Raw genomic sequence first — 21,982 nt, forward strand, 5'->3', positions numbered from 1 at the left:
GGCACAGTTTCCTGTCCGTTTTCCCCACATAGAAACATGGACAGGAAAGACATACCACCACATATACAACATGAGAACTTTTACAGTTATATCTTCCTTTTACTGTATAGATGTTGTTCCGGATAGAAAACTGAAGCCCCGTTTTGACAAATCTGCAATATCTACATGAATTCCATGTATACATACCAGCCCTTATATTTGTACCTCCCGACTGGCCTTCCAAAATGTTCTTTAGGCCAGGGCCCTTCCTATATGTAAACTGAACTAGGGGACCCATTGCTGCAGCCCGTCAAACTCACTGATAGCAACTGCCCAAAATCTTTTTATAATAGAGCTGATTTCTGGGGCATCCAAACTATATGTCATTACATACCTCATGGACTGATTAACAGACTGAGGATTCTCAACTGTCCCCTTATCTACATTCAGTGACCCCTGATGGAAATTCAATAGCGGTTGGTAAATTCCAACCCTTCTCTTCTGCTGTACCTCCATTATTAGCTCTACCAACATGGGGGTCAGGTAGCCTCTATTAGAAAACAATTCTTTGATGTTTTCCATTTCTACCACAAAATCATCATCTAAGGTCACCATTCTAGCCACTCGGACTAACTGTCCTTTCACAATGGCACGTTTTTGGTGATATGGATGATTACTATCGAAATGAAGGTAGCTATTGGACCATGTCGACTTTCGATAAATCTTGGCTACCATGCACCCATTTTCAGGTGATTTTATTAACTCCACATCTAAATAAGACACCCTCATTTCATGATACTCCCAGGTGAATTTCAAAAACTCAGTGGAATTGTTGAACTCCTTCACCAAACTGTCCGCTACCTCCCTATTTCCTTCCATAACGATAAAAATATCATCCAAAAACCTCGTATACAGATGGACCCTCTCTGCTAAAAATGGATGCTTGAACACAAAATTGCTCTCCCACGATGCCAAAACCAAATTGGCAACGCTCCCCCCACATGGTGACCCCATTGGGACCCCTTTTATCTGATGATAATATTTCTGATTGAATGTCACAAAATTGCAAGTGAGAATTATGTCTAAAAGCTCTCTCACCATTAAGATCTCCTCTTTTGGGGTGCCCCTTGCCCATAACCTTTCCTCTACCCATTCTAACGCAATGCCATGGGGTATGGAAGAGTACAAGTCAACCACATCTATGGTTAAAAAGACATCACCTGGTTTCAGGGTATAAGAATTCACCCTTGCCAGAAAAGACCATGAGTCCTTAGATATCTGCTTTTCAAGTTTGACGTATTTTTTCAATATGGTATCCACCACCTTGGCTGCTGCATAAGTTATGCTCCCTTTCGCACTAACCAGTTGTCTCATTGGTGGATCATGGACATCCTTGTGGATTTTAGGATTTCCAAAAACCACTGGTATTCTCGGAGATACCATAGTTATATAATTAAAAACACTCTTGTTTATAGACCCATTCATGTACATGTCTTCAAAGTACATCTGAATCCTAGTTAAATGCCCATTCAACTCATTCAAGGAAATAGGCACATAACTCTCCGAAGACAAAATTGTCTCAATTCTCTCATTATAATCCACCAATTCTATCAATACTAGCCCACCCCCTTTGTCCGGCTGCATCACCCGAACTGAAGAGTCTTTCAGGAGTTTCAATAACTCCCACTCTTCTTTCGTGATGTTGTACTTAGAAGTGGCCCTCAACTCCATAGAGCGGCAAATTTCCACTTCACACATTCTCTCAAAGAGTGACAGTGATGGATGTATGGGGGGGTTGAAAGTACTGGGAATGTGAAAGGGAGTTAATGTGGTACCTATGTTCCCCAACATCAAACTCAAATTACATTTCCTAATGAACAACTTCAAATCCAATAATGACTCTGCCAAGTCTGCTCTTTTACTAGGCACGAAGGACATGCCTTTAGCTAATAAGTCCACCAACTCCATCGGAGGCTGAAAAGAAGAAAAGTTATATATTTTAAAGTCCTTCTTAGAGTTAAACAGGATTTTAGGCTGATCATAATCAGACCGGGTAATGTCTAGGTCTTCTTCATCCGAGTTTTGTTTTTCGATTGTTTCTTCTCCAGTGATGGCTCTTGGGTCGAGGCCACCCCCTGAATAATTGCCTCATCCTCATCATTATTAAACAAATTGGGCTGATTTTCCATATTCATCTTTTCTGTCCAAGATTCAGTCATCACCGCTTGAGATGTCGTTTTCGGTTTTGTGTTGACATGAGGCCCTCCTTCCCGATCACATGTCCAATGTCGGGTCCCCAGTATATGCGTATCTGGCATCAACGAATTGCCCTGAGATTTGGGGGGTCTGGGGTACGCTACCCCTTCTTTATATGCCTTTATGTCTCTCTGCAATTTTTGTGTTTTCAGCATGTTAATCTTGGTCATATGCTGGTCTATACTTTTAAAAGTCCAATCGTAATCAAACTTAAACTTAGAAAATTCCAAGTCATTCATGATAGATGTATTTAATAAGTTCAAATCATTCATTAAAATGTCTATAGCTGCTTGATAATGGGAACGAATCAAGTTCAATAAATCGAACCCATGTTTGTCGAACAGTTCCACCAAATCTTTATGGAACTGTGACCCCTCTGCCAGCCCCGAAGGGTACTGCCAGGACCTCAGCCCCTTGGGTACCACCTTTGCATGTTCACACTCTTTGAAGTACGCCACCTCAAGTTGAAGCTTTCTTAATTTAAATAATTTTTGGTCAAACACCGATAATCTCTCCCCCAAAGGTACCACAGGTACAATTGATTCGACTGGCCCCAAGTCACAGTTAGAGAAAGAAAAAGGACGATCCAACTACCGCGAAAGCGTGTACCCCAACTGTACATCTCTGTCACATGCGTTCATATTCACATTTGTTCTCCCATCTGGCAAAGCCATTATTGATGACTGAAAAGACTTACCAGCTTGGCCTGGTGGAATACTATCAGACACTGACCCTGACCCACAAACTGATGCAAAAGTCAAAGATTCTTGTAAAACAGACTTTGGCTCAGTGTCATGTATCTGTTGGGATGCTGCCAATACATAATCCACACGTTGGGACAAACTCTCAACTTTATCAGTTATAAGGCTAATAAGTACCGTCAAATTACCAGTCTCTGCTGTATTGGAGATGCCAGAGGAAGCAACCGCCGATGAATCCATGACCAACTCAAGTAAAAACACGAAACAAACTTCAGGAAACACACAAAGGAAACCAACGGCCTGTAAACTCCCAAAGGAAATCCAACAGCAAACTCAGCTGGAGTACACCCAAAGTAAGCAGCTATACAAGCAGATAAATCCAATAAGCGAAAACTGAAAGCTGAAAACTGGAAAACTGGAAAAACTCTGGCAAAACTGCTTTATTTAAGCCTTAAAAATATAGCTTTTCGTCAGTCCACAGACTAACTTCTTCAGAAACAATGTATCCAAAAAAAGTTTCAACAGTACTCTTGGCTTTAAAAACTCTGAGTAATGACATCACTTCCTCAAATTGACTTAAAGGGATAGCACACCCTCTTTCCATCACTATGATCATCACACTCAAGTATTCATACAATAATATAATTCCACTTAAAAATTAGATGAATGGAATTAAAAATACAATAATAAAAGAATATATATATAAAAAATGATATTATAATGAAGTCAAATATGAACATTATAATTATAAATGTACATATTCTAACTAAAAACCTGATGCAGCAAATACAAATTCCCAAACTGCATGAAATTATAATACCTTCTCTGCAACAAGATCCACCAACAACAGTAGTATTTTCTTACATTCAGCTTTCCTATTGATCATCAGTGTTTTGTTAATGTTAAATGTTTGCTTCCCCTCCACGAAATCACATTGATCCATGTCTATAAATGTTGGCATCACCTTTGCCTTTCTTTTAGCCATTATAGACATAAACACTTTATAATCATGGTTTAAGATTAAAATGAGCTTGTATGAAACTGGATCTGATGGGTTTTCACCCTCTTTAGGTTTTACAGCCACCACCAGTTTCCTCCAGGAAGTTGGTGCTTCTCCTCCTCTTAAAATACTGTTAAACAAATCCTTCCAGATTATTTTTCTTTGTAGCTTCCAAACTTCCACAGGAAAACCATCTATTCCTGGGGACTTTCCTGTTGATTGGTTATACGTCACTATTTTCATCTCATCTCCTCCTATCCTAACTTTTAGTAACTGAGCCTCATCTACCTCTAACCGTGGCATATTTAATTATTCCATAAACATTTCTGCCAGTACCCTTTCTTGATCTCCATATTTCTCTGCTTTATACAGACTTTCATAAAATTTCCAAAGTATTTCTAGTACCTCTACAGGATCTGTTGTTATCTTCCTTGTTATAGGTTCCCTAAGTTTGGCAACAACCCTTTCTGCTTTCTGTTGCCTGAGTCATTTCTCTGAAAGGTTTTTGCTCTGGCATTATTAAAAAAGAGTTGTTTAACATCAATCTTTCTAAATCCATGCATATTATCGAGGTAATCCCTTATTTTCTGTTTAGCACTCTGCAATTGCTCCTCTTCTAGTTCTGTGAGACTCCTCCTGTTCTGCAGTACTTTAACATTTGTCAGTCCCTCTGAGTACTTTTTGCTGCTTCTTAGCCATATCTCTCTTTCTTTTACTTCCACCCTATTTTTAAACTTCACTTTAATTTTATCTCACTCCCTAGCTATATTTTCAGAAGAAATTTCTGTCTTCTTTAATAACTTCCAGATAATTCCCACTACACATTCCTTAAATTCCTCTCTTTTCAACAGATAGGTGGGAAAGCTCCAGCATGTCATTTTTATTTCATTACCCTGCATTTTTATTTTAGTTATTATTGGTGTGTAATCTGAAATAGTTATTGAATGCCTGTCAAACCTTTCAATTAAATGCACATGTTCCTATGAAATGTAAGTTCTGTCTAGCCTAGCCCAGTTTTTGTGTCTTGCTGAATAATATGTAAACTCACTCCAAATTCCTACTACTGAATTCACATCTTCCATGCCAAATATTTTCATAAATTTCTTCCAAAATCTACCCTCCTTTGTTATGTTTTCTCTTCTGGGCCCCCAGATACATCTTCCCTGCTGCAAATCAAATTCCAGTCCTCATCTATAAGTAATATTCCATGCTAAAAACTTATTATTTCAAGCAGAAGTTTCTTAAGCTCCACTGTAGCAGTTTTAGGTGGAATATAAATACATGCCAGTGTAATCCTCCTCCCTTGCCAGTAGCCCCTTAGTACTACATATGTACCATTACTATAATTTGTATCCTCTTCTATTATTATTATTGGAGATCCTCTTGCAATTAATATAAGTACTCCTATTTTTTTCTTTGTCCCAGGTATTCCGCTGAGTAACCGTCCTGAAAACCTTTCTTTATCAAATTCACATGTTCAGTTCTTTCCAAATGTGTCTCCTGTAGCATAGCTGTTTGTACTCTACATTTTTTAATATAGTTAACTACTCTTTCTTTTTCTTATATATCCGTGAGACCATTAACATTTAAAGATAATATCGAAAGGTTCATTATGTTAAAGAGTTATTATTCCCACCTTTTATTTGTAACAGGTTTTTTTTGTTAAGTATCTAGCTCTAGCTTTTGTATTGCACAAACACACTAATGTTTGGCAGGTTGACCTTTTTTACAGTTGTTTCTTGTCATATCCATTTGAGCCTATGTCTCATCTTACAAAATGTTTTGTTTTATTGAAGTCCTTCAAACAAAAAAAAATACACCTGCAATACACCCTAAAACCTATTAACTTAATATTAACATGCAAAACATTGTACATCTTCAGATGTTGAAGTTGTTCATAGGAACAGTTGTACCAAACTGACAGCCACACTCAGAGACTTGGGTTAACCTGAAAGGAAGGTTATCCATGCTAAGATACATGGTGTAGCCTGTGCTTCTACTAAGTGATGTCTGTTTTTGTCTTATCTTCATTGCTCTCCCAGAATGAGAGAATGCTTGAATGCTTGCAGAAAACATTATCTTCTAACCATTGAAAGAAAGCCATTAAAAGAAAGAAGCATTCTGTTTTCATTGCTTTTTATCAGTTCATCTCCATGGGGACGTGAACCAGATACAGGGTTGTTTCTACAAGTATTTGTTTATTTGCTAGGAAATGTTTTTTTTTATTTATTTGCTTTCTGTTAAAACCTGCTACTAGATAAAACCAAGAGCCTCAATCCAGTCATTCCCATATGCAAGAATGAGAAAAGCCACATATTTTTTCTGTTGTATCCTATTCTTTTTGAACAAACTTTTCTTCGTCTTCTTCTTCTTTTATTTTTACATTACATTGCTTATATTTACGTAAAAAACAGGAATACGGCAAAAAGAACTCAACTCTCAAATTTAAAAAAATCCAAACATATATTTAATGAAGGGCTTTTCTTTCAGTGTTATCACTTGAATTTCATCAGATAAAATCATGTATACAACTTGTATACAACTTTCTTTTGAAATACCCCTCCTTGTTCTATCATGTGACTCATACAGCCATTAACAATTAGAGCACCTCTTAAAGTAACAATAAAATTGCAATTAATAAAATAAAACAATTATATAACCTCATGTCAACAATTTTAAATAATAAACACATTTTACCTTTTAAGATTTTTCAATTTCAATACACAATATATGGAGCACATATTGTTCAAGCCTGGAAAAGTATATGCATTCAGTCTCACTGGTTTTTACATTGTAGTTTGGTAGTTTTGTGTTGCTGTTTATGTTTACATTGCCTATATTTCTTAAAACTGAACAAGATGAAAGAGAAAAGAAGGGAAAAACAGGGGCAACTATTTACTTTAGTATCCCTATTACACTTGAAAATAACCGAGAAAACTTTATAGCATGCAGGTATCATGCACTGTGCAAATATTACTGTTAAGAACAAAAGTTTGTTTCACTTACAGTTAACTCTTTCCTGCCTCTTCCCCTCTCATAAGTATTCCAAAAATATAAATGACATGAAGTAGGGTATATACTTTAGAGTCCCCTACAAGTTTAACAAAGCCAAACAAGTGCATTATTTCCAAGTTTTCTTGTTCTGTCATGTTTCACAAATAATCCTTTATAACCCTACATTTATTTGTCAGTTTCTGAGTTGCAGGTTTTATTCCTGTTTATTTCCATCTCCGAAATCCAGTCTCTGCTTCTCTTCCAACATACTCTCAGTTCTTCTAGTCAACTCTTGTGCCTTTTTCTGTCTCTCAAGCATTTTCTGTTGAAACACTGGAAAAAGTTTAACTGGCACAGTCCCTCTGGTGTCTTTATTACCTGAAGAATAAGAAGCATTATCTCTTTTTGCTTCACAGCTTGCTTTTTGTTGGACTAACTTTTGAATTTTCTCATTAGCAAGTTCTGCATCAAAAATTATTTTGTCTCTCTAGGAAATAATATTCTGAAGATAACTGGATATAGCAGTTTGAATCTCATGCCTGCTTCTCTACATTTCCTGATTAGTGCAATAATTTACTCCTCTTTTGCGTGGTGTACCGTGAGTACTCATTATCCACAAATAGTTTGTGTCCCACTTTTAGTACTTAGTCCTTCTGCTACACTGTTTTCTCAGAATCAACTCCTTCTGCTGGTAAGATTGCATCTTTACTATTAAAGTTCTAAGCTGCTTTCTAATGGCCAGGTTTGGAGCATGCACACAATGTGCCCTTTCAGTTAACAACTCCTGCTGTGGAATATCAGTCCTGTTGCTTATTTGTGCTTTCATAAAGTTAATACAGTCTGTTCTTTCCATCTTCTCTAGTACAACAGAAAATCTCAGGCTTTCCCTGCTTGCTCTGTCCTCTAATTCTGTTATTTTTTGAAACATCTCTTCTTGAGCATTCTCATATTCAAACAGCCTTTTCTTCATTTCATCCTCCGATTTTTGCAGTTTTATTGCCTCATTTGAATATGTGTTTAAAGCTTCTTCCATTTTATCAGCCTTTTGTTATTTGAGTTGATACACTCCATCAGGGTTTTGTTTTAATCAGCTCTGAGTACATTTGACTTATTTTTCCTCCAGGTTACTGGAAGTCATGCCTTGTACCAAAGCTGGAGCTTGCACTGCTTCTTGCTGAACAGCTGCAGAATTCTACCTGGTCACTGTTTTTTTCTCACCTTTTTTTGTTGATTTTCTTTCAGGTTCTGTGACTTTCTCTTTTTGCTGGGATCCAGACAGTGCACTTACTAGCCAGTTACTAAAATGTAACTAAAATTGAGTACACTAGCTCTGTCTTCTGAGTTTCTGTTTTCACACATGGAGGGCTAAAATCAAACTGTTACTCAATGTGCAGCTATCTTGTAATTCCTACTTTTTGGACTCTTGATAAAAAATGGCTTGTTCAGACAGAGTCTTGTTTTGTAAGTTTCCTGATGATATGGAGATTGGTTGTGTGGTCACCAATGTTACAATAATTTCATGCAAAATTGTTTGGATTCCCTGATGAGTTTGGTGTTTTCCATAGGTATGAAATTTAACAACAACAAATAAGTAACCATTTCAAATGTTGGAACCCTGTAGAATGAGTCCCAAAGTATGGAGGCTGACTGGCTGAAAGATTGGGCTTGCATATACTAAGTCTGAGATACCATTTCTTGGAATATTACCTTTTCTCCAAGGTGTAGCAATGTCAGAGTTGGTATGTACAGCTTGAGGGGGGAACTTTAAAGAAGAAGAAGAAGGATTTTTGAAATTTGCTCTCTTCTCCTTTGTTTTCATTCTTTTTATGGTGGGGTTGTCGTCACTCAGCATTTTGAGGGCTGACATTTCAATGGGGAGCCCAATAAATATACAACTGTGCATTTTGGATCAAGGAATTTATTATATCCATATGCACTGGACTGTCAGATTTGTAACCCATCACTAATTGTCAGGGATCTGGGTATTATGATTGTTTTTTTTTTAACTTATGATGCTAATATTAGACAAGTAATCAGAAAGAGCTATGGTCTTATTAACAATTTTTGCATTGTTTTTCCAGTAAGGATAATTGTGTTTTATTACAGATATATAAATGTAACGAATATATATATATGTGTGTGTGCCTGTATATATATGTATATATATATATATATATATATATATATATATATATATATATATATTTAATATATTTAATATGGTGGATCTTTTACTCCTACAATATTCAACAAATTAAGTCTTTGGAGAGCATACAGAAAATGTTGACTAGGCAAATGAAAGGGTATTAGTTAATGAGTTATGTGAATAGATTTAAGTATTTATCCTGATTATATGATTATAAGGGGTGATGTAATTTTGGCTGATAAATGTTTAAAGCATGAATTTCTGACAGTTATGTAGAGAATAGTATTTATAAATCATGGAGCCCAGGCTAGAAATAATAGTATTTGATCATACTTGCACCAGTTAACTCAAGATTAAAATTTACTTTATTTCAGGCTAGAGCTGTCAGGCTGTTGAATTCTTTGCATCTATCAATAAAATGCTCTGATGAACTAAAGATTTTTAATTTAAAGTGGGATGCTTGGTTTGCTAACATGAAATATTCTGCATGTTCTATGATTAAGCAAACTCTTAAATGGCCTACCTAGGCTATGAGTTTGAATGTAAATTCATTGAATCATTAATTCATTGAAGCAGTCTCTGAGGTGGGTGCCATGTAGAATGAGAGTCATGTTTTTGATAAGGCAGTAAACAACTTAGAGAGACCATTTTTTCATAGTTGTTTTTCTCTTTCTGTCTATCTAGCTGTCTGTCTGTATAGTTATCATAGACATACCTATAGCATAGCAGTGCCAGTGGAGCAACACACTCACCTTTGGTTTTAGAAAACCACGAGTCTGTGGGTTCTATTCCCAGTTCAGGTTACTAGATTTATGACCTCGCAGTGCAGCATTAGAGGATGTTGTACTCCTAAGCATGTCATCCTTTGGATGAGACATTAAGGTGAAGTCCCGTATGCTTGTTTTGGTGGTAGCTCAGGTAGATATAAAAGATCCTGTCAAAAAGATAAGAATAGTTCCCTGATGCCCTGCCCAAATTTCCCCTTGTAGTATAAGGATTACCTCAAGTCTCCCCTGAAAAGAGACCACGAAAGTGGGACTAACCCAGTCAACAAAGAACAACTAGATAAATCCTTGAATCGCATTTCACCATGTGCATATTTTTATTCACATCCTGTATCATTCAAGCTGCCCAACCAGAAACATTATTCAAAGACTCTGTTGTATCCTCAGTGAACTAATTTACTCTTATAGACCTTTTTGTTTAGTTTCATTTCACACCCACAGCTCCTTATGGTATCTTAGTATTTAGTGGGGCTGGTATCCTTAACCAAATTACTTATTACTAATTAGTAATAGGCAGAGTAAGAAAGGGCAAGGTGTGAGTAACAAAATGAAACTAACCCTGGGATTCAGATAGGGTTACTGGGAGTGGCAAGTTTTACCATGAGTGGCTAACCCCTTAAAGTAACCCTTTTCAGTTCAGCAAGTACCCTACCACAGTGCTTTTCTGCAAGCAGAATGTGGTCCCACTGGCTGTGGTAAATGGTATTGAGGCATTTGGGGAGAGAAACTTATGCTAATTAGCCATATGCTTTCCTCCAATATATGACTGTGGATACTGACTTATGCTGCCAAGCTACTCATAATTGGCTACATAAATTACCACAGTCGGCCAGATAATTTAACTCAACCAAAAGATTGCAGTTACCCACTGACGTCAAAGGGAGAAGCCATATTGCAGGTACACATTCAACACAGACATAGTAGTAGGGGTGTGTGAGTGGGTTTATGTGTGTGTGTGAGTGTGTGTGTGAGTATCTGCAGGGATATGAATCGAGTCAGATGACTCACTTTAGTGTGTGTGTGTGTGTGTGTGTGTGTGTGTGTGTGTGTGTGTGTGTGTGTGTGTGTGTGTGTGTGTGTGTGCTTGCATGAATGTCTGAATGTGTGTGAAAGTGTGTTTAAGGGGTGCCTCTGTCAACATGATGCATAAGTCACCAGGGGAAATTATTGCTGCAAAGTGCTTTTAGCATGAGTAGTAAAAAGTGAGATTCAAAGAAAGCAAATTATAATGAGGTCTTCCTAATTGTGGGGAAGGCTGTCTCTGAATCGCATTTTTCACAGTCGTGCAATTTGACCTACCTAAAGTAGGCACTTTACATAATTACAACCCTCTTTTTCTGAATTTCATCCCAAGATTGTTTATCTAGGATGTCCAGCAGTGTTAAACATAATCACTGTTTGTCATTTATTTTTTATATTTTCATATTTGCATTCATATTTTCATACCTGAGAGAACTATATGTTATTAAGAGGTATGGTGTGAAATGTCATGACAGGAGACAGAAGAAATATACTGTTACTGCCAGTGTACAGGATCTACCTTATTTTGTTGAAATCTCAAAACTTCAAATCTGACTTCTTTGACACTCACAATATCAAAGCCGCAATTCATTGACTCACCGGAACTAGGCAGGCTTTCGCACGGTAAGTAACTGGTTGTGCGAGATTCATTTTTGCTCTTTTCTCAACTGTAGTGCGATCTTGGAGTTGGCATATTTAGTTGGGGGGTGCACAGCCCCCTACCTGGGTGGGTTTGGAATGGTGTGGTTTAGGTTTTTTATTTTTTGGGTAAGTGGTTACTTACCATGGGAAAGTCTTTGTAGTTCCGGTGAGTCAATGAAGTGTGGCTTCGATATTGTGAGCATCGATGAAGTCAGATTCAATGTTTTGAGATTTTGACAAAATAAGATAGACGCGTGTACACTATACTGGAGAGATTTATTGTTATTTGTTAGTAATTGTAAAGATATGCAGTGTAAAGATATGCAGTGTTTCCCTATGTACATCAGTATTTCCAAAACAAAATGGCTTAAAAACTATTGTCTGGATTCCTTCATAAAAACTGTCCAAGTCATATTAGAATAGTCCACAGTGGTTCTTTCTTTCTGTGGCATAACATTCAGAACCAATATTCCATGTAGCCATTTCCCTCTCTGTTAGAGAACGACCAACTTTTCTTGCTTGCTTGGTTAGTTAGGCTGCATCTATCTGTTTTCCATTCTTCTCAGTGTGCCTTTTTAAAGTTTATCCAGCTTACCTGGAGATCAGCCAGCTGTGGATTTTTCACTGCCTCCTCATCTACCAATGTAGGCAGTCTTAAGGAAGGCAGTTCATACCAGTATTTTTGTGTTAGTTGCCATCTCTAAATTTTTTTTCTTGTTCTTTTCCTTTATAGCCCTGATGCATAAAAACCTTCTTTCTTGTAATTTAGGATTCCTGTATGCTGGCACAACAGGAATATCATTAGGGCTATCTTCAAGGCTAGCTTGCTTCTTAATGTACACTTCTCTCTCTCTCTCTCTCTCTCTCTCTCTCTGTTTTTTTTTCTTTCTTTTCTTCTTTAGGTTGCTCTCCCCCTATTTTTTGTCTTTTCTTTTGGGTGTTTTCCCTTTATCTCAGTGTGAGTACCTCCCTGTCACTTTCTATATCCTCCTTTGGTTGCTTTCCCTCTGTAAAGGGTATTTTAGAACAAAGTTATCTTTATTTTTACCTTTTTCTTACTTGAACAAACTTGTTACCTAGAATCTTCCCTTACTTGAGTTTTCCGACTATTGCTGAAAGCAATGAGTTCAGAACTCTGTTCATTCTTGTTTTTTTGCACTAGTGAACTCATTCTTATTGTTGAGTTTCGCCTCCTCAGTGCTCACCTGCTGCTTAGAAGTCTCCGTTTTGGGGAGCTGGGGTTCCCAAGGGAGATAAACAAATTGGCAGACATTCTAAGCTGTTAATCCCATCCTCTCTCAGAGCTGCAGATTCATAAGCTGTGTTTAGTATGGATAGTTTGATGTCTGGCATTCTGAAGGTCAACCTATTTACCACTAAGAAGAATGTGGTTCTCCTCCAATTCTGCTCATTGCATTATGACAGGGAGATGTTGTAGATGGGCTAACACTCCTTTTGTATGAAACATTCCTGTTTGCCTTTTTACTGTTTGTGCTGGTCCCAAGCCTAATCAAAAAGTTCAGGGAAGAAGGACCAAAGGTAATGCTTGTCACTCCTTGGTAGCCAGAAAGGGTGTGATTTCAAGCCATTATGTCTGTGATGGTATAGGAATCTCTTCCAGTGCAGGACACTGATGTCTCCTACAATTGAGGTCATTGCTAGCTCTACTTCAGGTCTGGCTGCTGAAGCAGTTGCCTTCGTCTACCCAGCTTTCCTAATGGTTATTTCAGGAGTGACTGAGCCACTAGAAAGCATTGTATGTGACAGTTCTTTGACTCCAAGTGGAAACAGGCCTTCATTTATATAGATTGTTACCTATACCACCCCATTCAGTCACAAGTGATCATAACCTTTCTCAGTCACCTCTATGATTTGTTATCAGTTATTTCAAGTGTTAGTTTGTATGAATCTGCTCTTTCTGAGCATGTGATATTGAGGAGGGCACTATTGTGGCCTTACCATGGTGATTAGGCAGTTCCTTTTGGTACTGCTGTATCCCTGTTCTCATTTAAAGAACTATTTCCCTTTTTTGGACTTGAATTTCATTTTTGATGTGCTTGTCTGATTGCCATTTGAGACCACGGCTTTGACAGTATTGAAAATCATTTTTCAGAGAGCACATTTGCTGGTGACCATTATGTCTGATCACATGACCCTTGAGCTGCAGCTTGTTTTATTTAGATAACCTTGTTTGGTCTTTCATAATGACCAGATGTCCCTTAGGATAATCCACATTTACTACTGAAAATGATTTTTTAGTTATCTCTGAACCACTCTATTCTTCTTCCTGTTTTCTTTGCCAGACAGAAAGCAGAACAAAGATACCTTTACAATCTGAATGTTCACCAGCAGCTTATGTTTTTGAATTGGATGCATGAATTTAAAAAAAAACTGAACAGCTGTTTTTCTCCTTCACTTGAAGGATGGAAGGGCTCACATTTGCTAACCATTTCTTTTTCAAGTTGACGATCAGCTGCACTGTTTTTTGTTATGAGTGGCTAACTGGCCAATTTAAAATTGCAGCACTCAAAGACTACCTCACAAGTGATGTAGTTACTTCCTTTTGCTTGCTTGGAGAATGTTTACATTACAGACAACTGTACAGTGACCATTTGATCTTTGGTGTATACCTGCATGACTTGGAAGAAATGTATGTGTTCTTGATGCTTTGCTCTATTCAGCATACTTCTCAACTGTCCAGGTTTTTGTCTCATATTTTGGTATGTTCCTCATAAAATGTTTAGTTTTCAGGAAAAACACTGAGGACTGAATTCACTAAATAACAACAGACATTTGGGTTTCTGACTTCATATCCTTCAAATGCTAAAATTAATTAATTATTAATGTTAGCATGCTAACACAAAACCTGTTATTCTAGTAACCTTCTAAGTTCATAAGAGCAATATTTAAAGTCAGTCCCTATTTTGGGCCTTTGCTCCCCACATCATTTTTGTCTTTGTCCAGATTTCTTGTGTTAAGAGGCTGAGAAGTATGCCATTCAGCTAAACACTTGCATGGTAGTGGCTGATACTCTCTAAACTAAGAAGGTGTATCTGTGTATGCATTCCATGTGCTCACATTCCTCATCTTCTAATAAAATTTTCAGTTGAGAAGATTTGGCTAATTTCAGTCATTCCGTGGTGGTCAAATTGAGCTTGATTCTGTTCTTTGTTTTGAAATAAATAGCAACCTTAAACCCCATTGTGAATTTGCATTTTTTTGTTTGTTTGTTTCACATGTAGTTGAACTTCAAGAGACAGTCACTGTATGTCACAGTTTGGATCCTAAACTAGATGCAAAGCTCTGCCAATTGATAATATAAAAAGATATCTGAAATAATTGTGGCTGTCCTAAAACTGCCAGCTCGTGCCATGATACAAAATAGAAATATCTTCAGTATGCCCTTGAGACGAGGGTCTGAATCTTCCTTTTTTTTGCTGTTAATAATGTTTGGCCTATCTCGGCCACCTATTTAGTATTGGGTTGAGCTGCTTTTAAAATAAATAATTGTTTGCATTCCACAGTCTCTGGGTTATAGGTCTGAGATTCACCGTGTACAAAGTAAATGTTTCCAGTTTTCTATGAGACCTCTGTTTCATATTTGAGAGGCTATTGATTTTTTTCAAGCATTTTTCTCCAGTATCCCTAAAGTTTGTTTCATGTTTCTGGTTATAGTCCCCTTGTCCAAGTAGATCTCTGATCTTCTTGTGTTTTTCTCCATAGGACTGTCTCAATCTGAGGTCCTGTAACAATCTTGTTAGGGTGATATCCCTTTTTTCCAGAAAGCATAGAAAAGCAGTAAGCATTTTCATCACCCTCTTTTGCTAGTTTTACTTTGTAAGAGTGAAAGAGGGATGCAGATTCTGCAAACTGTGCTACAGCAGAAAGTGAAGTCATTGATGAATCTCTTGGAATGTGAGTGGCTATTTTCTGCCACAAAGATGTACACAGACTTTTTATGAATGCTGTCATGGGTCTTTCTACTGTAGGGACCTGTCTACTGTTTTTGTCTTATAAATGCCTTTGTGACAGATGTTCATGCTACAGTCACCTGATGGTAGTTGTGCACTTTAACTAAGCTTTATGGCATAAATTTTCAGACTGGAAAACCAAGCCTACTTTGCAGACGCTATTCTTCAGCACACTGATGTTTGAAAGACTTACTTTGTTTTTCCCCTAGCGTCCTCCACCTTTTTGATTTTTCTGCTATGTTGGTATTTTGTCATTATGGTACCTACCTGCATGTTGAAATCTCCCACAATAAAACAGTACAGATATTTGAGAAAACAAAATATCACTGAAATGAAAAAGAAGCTGCCATAGCAGGTACCTCCCCATCTCCAACAACATGACTGTGCTGTACTTTATGGGGTCATTCTGTGACATTTACTACATTTGGTGGTTGATTCTTCATTGTTAAATGTTTGTTTTGTTGCTACTACAAATGTTTTCTCATTGAGTTAAATTAATTGAGGCAAAAATAAAGAACCCAAGCACTGGGAATGTTGGCATCAAGTACAGGAACCATTTTGCATTTGACAGTAAGTGCAGAGAAAAAATATGTGGTACAGGAATCTACAAATCATGAGTGTTTTTGAAGTAGTCACCTACTGCATCACCGTCTCTCAGGGGAGGGTCGTGCTATACGACTACAGGACTGCAACTCCCCAGCTGTGGAAAAGGAAAAAAAAACAAATCGATAAGTCTCGGAACGTTTCTGAACTTCTGCACATGCGCACTCGGCAATCGCGGAACTCAGAGGGGATCCAGACTGCTGCAACAGCAGTCCGGAGTAGGAAGAAGGCATCTTGGTACTCTGATGGCCAGAATTCTATGCCATGATAACCGCATAGAATGGAAGAGATCCAGACTGCAACATCCACAGGCTGGAGCCTGCTCTCGTGAGGAAGGAGGACATGCTTACGTGAGACTTGGGAAAAGGACATGTTTACCGGACCTGAAGCTACTGGGGGAATGTGTTACTGCTGCAGCTGTGTACCGGACTTAAAGCTGCTGCAGACGAGGGACACTCGGTACTACTGAAGCTGTTTGTCTGTGTGTGTGTGTGTGTGTGTGTGTGTGTGTGTGTGTGTGTGTGTGTGTGTGTGTGTGTGTGTGTGTGTGTGTGTGTGTGTGTGTGTGTAATGCCCCAGTTGATATATACTGGTGGCTAGAGAGAACTCAGATGGTGGTTCAGGCTTGAACCCTGTACCTTGAGTGCAGGTAGCAAGAGCCTGAATTCCCTACCCACCTCCATCTGTGAACCTTTTACAGATTTTTTTCCTCATATTTTTGTTCTGTTCTGTTCCTCATAAAATCTGTGGATTTTTAATTCAGTACATAGTTGATGGTGCCATGGTAGCATTGTTGCCTCACAGCTAGAGGTTCTCTGGTTTGATTCTTGGCTGGGGTGCCTTCTGTGTGGAGTCTACATGTCCTCCCTGTATTTGTGTGGGTTTCCTCTAGGTGCTCTGGTGTCCTCCCATGTTACAAAGGCATGTGTCTGGAGTGTTTCTCTCTGGGCCTCTGCTGAAAATTGGCTTTTGTTCCAAGTCAGACTTTCCTGGTTAACAAATGTTAAATTAATAAAAATGACAGGCATTTGAATTTCAGACTTTATATTCTTCAGAAAGTACATGGTCACACAAAACCTTTTATTCTAGCAATTTTCTAAGTTTTTAAGATGAATATTTGAAATTTGTATCTATTTTTGGGACTGTATTCCCCCATGCTATGTTAAGAACTGAATTCACTGAATATGTTTGGGGGCTGTATTCCCCCATTACTGGCTTTGTCCAGGTGTTTTGTGCTAAGAGGTTGACAGCTATGGTGAGAACTGAATTCACTGAATATGTAAGGGGGCTGTATTCCCCTATTATTGGCTTTGTCCAGGTGTTTTCTGCTGAGAGGTTGACAGCTATGGTGAGAACTGAATTCACTAACTGGTAGCCATTTAAGTTTCAGTCTTCTTCTCTTTCACAAAATAGCTGATTCGGCATAGTGGTATGTTGCTCTGACTGTTTTGCACAGGGTCCTAGGTTCAAGACATGGCAGAGAAATGTATGGTGGTAATACAGCATTTTATTCTAGCAACTATCCAAGATTATGCAATCAATGTTTAAAATATGTCCCTGGTTTTTGGGCTTTTGCCCCCCCCCAATAACTTTTGGCATTTTCCAGATTTATTGTACTGCAAAGTTGAGAGATACAGCTGAGTGGCTAGTAGATTTTACAAGGAGCTGAGAGCTGCAGGGGAAGAAAAGTTTAGTGCTGCTTATGCTGAGTCTGCTTGCAATGTTAATAGCACAACAGGTAGTATACTTGCTTTTGATACAGAAGGCTGTGGGTTTTACTTCCACAATATATAAATGCATTGCTGATACTGTGTTGTAAAGGGAGTGGATGCTGCAGTCTTTTTTGGCAAAGGTACCTAGTAACTATGAAGCTGTTATCAGTTTGTTATCTATTCCCTATTGCAATATTACAATTATCCTTACCATTAAACTGCTAATGAGGAAAGCGTTCCGCTGGCAGGAACTAGTCAGTACCTTTATCATAACTGGCAACATTAATTACATTGCCAGGAATTAAGACCTTTTCCTTAAGAAAAGTATTTTACCTCAATAACAGCCTGCAGTACCTACATACAGCTACCTTTGAGACCCTGCAGACTCCTGGCGGACTTACCCTGACATCAGCGAGGTATTGTAAACCCTATCATTTTTCCGCCATTTTTTAAAAATCTGAAACCAACAGGTACTGTCCTGTCCTCCTGCCCGGACGCATCTCCTTTCACGAAGGTATGCTACATGCTTTACAAATTGTTTAATCTCTGCAATTCTATCACTGCAGCAGTATAAACATTGTCATAACGTGTTTTTAAGCAGCGTGACTGATTTTCATGTCTTAAATAAGTACAACTAGTGCAGTTTTGTGTTGTTGGCGTTTGCGCAAGTTACAGCTTGTGAAGTTTTGTATTGGCGTTTGTATAAGTTACAGCTAGTGAAGCTTTATGTTGGCACTTGTATAAATTACAGGTAGTGAAGTTTGTGCTGGTGTTTGTATGGCGCTGATACACCACAATCTAATTGTAGAGTGGGCATACGAGAACATGCTTGTCTCTGCCTGAATGTAAGCCATCTATTTCTTCATAAGGCACAAACTACCTTTGAACAAACGTGTACAGCGTGTGTCAAGTTTATGGAATACAATATGTTTGACTACTTATAGCACATTCAGCTAGTGTAAACCTAGTGTTAAACCTGTTATTTCACTATTTAGTGCTTGACTGGCTGGCGCCTTATCCTTAATGCATACTACTGGTGTTTTTAGACAATTATGCTATGCAATTTAACTGTGGTCTGACTGTGCTCACTATAAACTTCTGGTTTAAGCTGACTACTCTATGTTAGGGGTACTAGCCTTGTGTATTGATTACTGCGTCACTATAACTGCTGTCTTTTTCCCTATCTCATCCTAGGAAGCCCCCCTTACTATCCTTCACCGCGTGGCTCCCAGGATATATCTACTGACCTAAGGACTCCAACCCAGTGCGAATGCACAGACCAGTCTAAAAATTAAGAGAAAAAAGTTGTATCATTTAAAAGAGACTCTAGGGTAATAACAATTATCCTTACCATTAAACTGCTAACCAGGAAAGTGTTCTGCTGGCAGGAACTAGTCAGTACCTTTATCATAACTGGCAACATTAATTACATTGCCAGGAATTAAGACCTTTTCCTTAAGAAAAGTATTTTACCTCAATAACAGCCTGCAGTACCCACATACAGTTACCTTTGAGACCCTGCAGACTCCTGGTGGTGTATTCCCCGCTCCGCTTTGCCCTCGCTTCGCTCGGGCTCGCTCCGCATCACACCCTGCCCCATATCCCACCCACCCCCTCTACCTCTACACTTATTAAGTTGCTAGCCCATCCCCCTTGCTCTCTATCAATCACGACCACCCCTCAATTTGCCACTTCTCCTCCCACACTCTCGGCCTTCCTTAATTACCAAGTAAATTCTTCTGCTTCCTCCCACCTGCTGGCCTTCTTCTCGCTATACCATGGGCAAAACTACTTATTCTATCATCCTTCTTATAATATTACTCCTCCTTATTTCTTATTATTTAACCAGATATGAAAACCAAGCACTCTTGGGAATTCCCTTCCCCAAGAGTTACACGACCACACATTCAAACCTTCCCTATAACCCTATCATACCTTCTCTCTATCCTGCTAATACACTGAGCTCCAATATAGTGTATCTTACCCTCCGCCACCCTAAAGTATCCACCAATAAATCTAATCTTAAATTGTTACTCAAACTCCAAAGATTCTTAGAGCACCTGAAAAAATGTATCACCATAGATGGTGACATCCACTCCAACCCAGGTCCTACCACTGCCTCAGACTCTAACTCCTCAATATCCGCCCGAATTCCCACCAACTCCCTCCTCATATTCCATCTTAATCTAAGAAGTATAAACAATAAGGTTCACAATTTACATGCTATGTTAGCTACCCATTCCCCTGACATTATGTGCCTATCAGAAACATGGCTCAAACCAGCCACTTTGGATGAAGAAATTCTTCCACCTGGATATAATATCCTTAGGGCTGATCGGATTAACAAAAGGGGTGGGGGAATAGCTGTAATGTTCAGGAATACACTGAATATCATTATTAATCCACTCCAACCTCCTAAGGTCTCTAATATAGAACTTATTGCCCTAAAGATTTGCCTAAACACCCAAAAATGCATTAATCTCATTGTAATTTATATTTCACCTGGGAATAATTCAGAAAACCTTGAGCAAACGATCAGCTGGTTAGCCTCCAATTACCCTCAAGAAACCATAGTACTAGGCGATTTCAACATCGACTGGTCCCACTGCTCCGCACTTATAAACCCCCACTCTATTAACTTGTATGGTTTCTCCCAAAATATTTCATCTCCGACTAGAATTGGTAATGCTCAGCAAAAAGAGAGCATCATTGACTGGATTCTTACCAACAAAGACACACATAACTATACCACAGGGACCTTTCCCAATGACCTCAGTGACCACCTTATAACTTATATTCTAAAACATAAGTGCCCACCTACTAACCCTCCCTCATATAGACTTGTTAGAAACAAGAAGAAATTTGTCCCAAAACTATTCCTTGCAGAACTCAAATCCTGTAATTGGTCCATCCTAAAAACTCTACCCCTAGAAGAGAGCGTGACATACTTTAATGACACATTCCTGAAGATACTCGACTCTCACGCCCCAAACCGACTAATCAGAACCAAGGAACGGATAGCACCTTGGCTTACTAGTGAAACTAAAACTAAAATTAAACTTCAAAACCAGGCCTGGGATAAATGGAGAGCTACCAAAACTCCTCTAGATCGCATCAAGTTTCAACAGCTTAGAAACACAACTAAAACAGCCACTACTCGAGATAAAAAACAGTATTTCTGTCACCTCCAGGATAAACACCAGAATAACCCAAAGAAATTCTGGGCTGGATTTAATAACCTCCTCCATCCGGGTAAATCTACTACCCCCACTCCTGAGAAACTCATTGGGAAAGATCCAGTAAAAATAGCCAACGCTTTTAACTCTTTTTTTGTTGAGACCATCCAGTCCCTAGCCAGTCAGCTTACCACTACCTCCTCATCTGTAACTCATACTAAAGACCCAGCTCACCCATCCTTTAACTTACAACCTGTATCTACCTCCTATATTCGCACCCTCTTGAAAAAACTCAAACCAACCACCCTAGCGGCCGACCAGCTCCCAGCGGAATACCTACAAATAGCATCAGACGCCATTGCCTATCCCATATCAATCTTGATTAACAGAACTATAACTGAAACTACCATTCCCTCTATTTGGAAAATCTCATATATCATCCCTCTTCACAAAGGAGGGACCTCCACGGAAACATCCAACTACCGACCCATAGCAATATTGTCTCCAATAGCTAAAGTCATGGAACGGTGTGTTCACAAACAAATCCTACATCACCCTTAACAGTCTTTTGTCCTATACCCAACATGGTTTTCGCTCCCATCATAGTACAACCACTGCCCTCCTCTCCTTTGTTGACTCAGTCAATAACAACCATAACAATAAATTAATATCCTCTGCTCTCTTTCTTGACCTATCAAAGGCCTTCGACATGGTTAATCACCAGCATCTGCTTCATACCCTGGAAACCCTACACCTCGACAACCCAGCCATAAGCTGGTTTAATGCCTACCTCTCTGGCAGGCAACAAGCTGCCCAATGGCAAAACAGGCTATCTGACCTACTTCCTAACACCATTGGCGTTCCTCAGGGCTCTATACTAGGTCCTCTGCTTTTCTCCATCTTCATAAATGATCTTCACTCAGTCATCCCCAAAACTACCTGCATCCAATATGCAGATGACTCCACCTTGATCTGTTCTGACGCCTCCCTCCTGAAA

The sequence above is a fragment of the Protopterus annectens genome, chromosome 2.part0, assembly GCF_019279795.1.
Source record: "Protopterus annectens isolate FY-2018-M chromosome 2.part0, PAN1.0, whole genome shotgun sequence".
Lineage (NCBI taxonomy): Eukaryota > Metazoa > Chordata > Ceratodontiformes > Protopteridae > Protopterus > Protopterus annectens.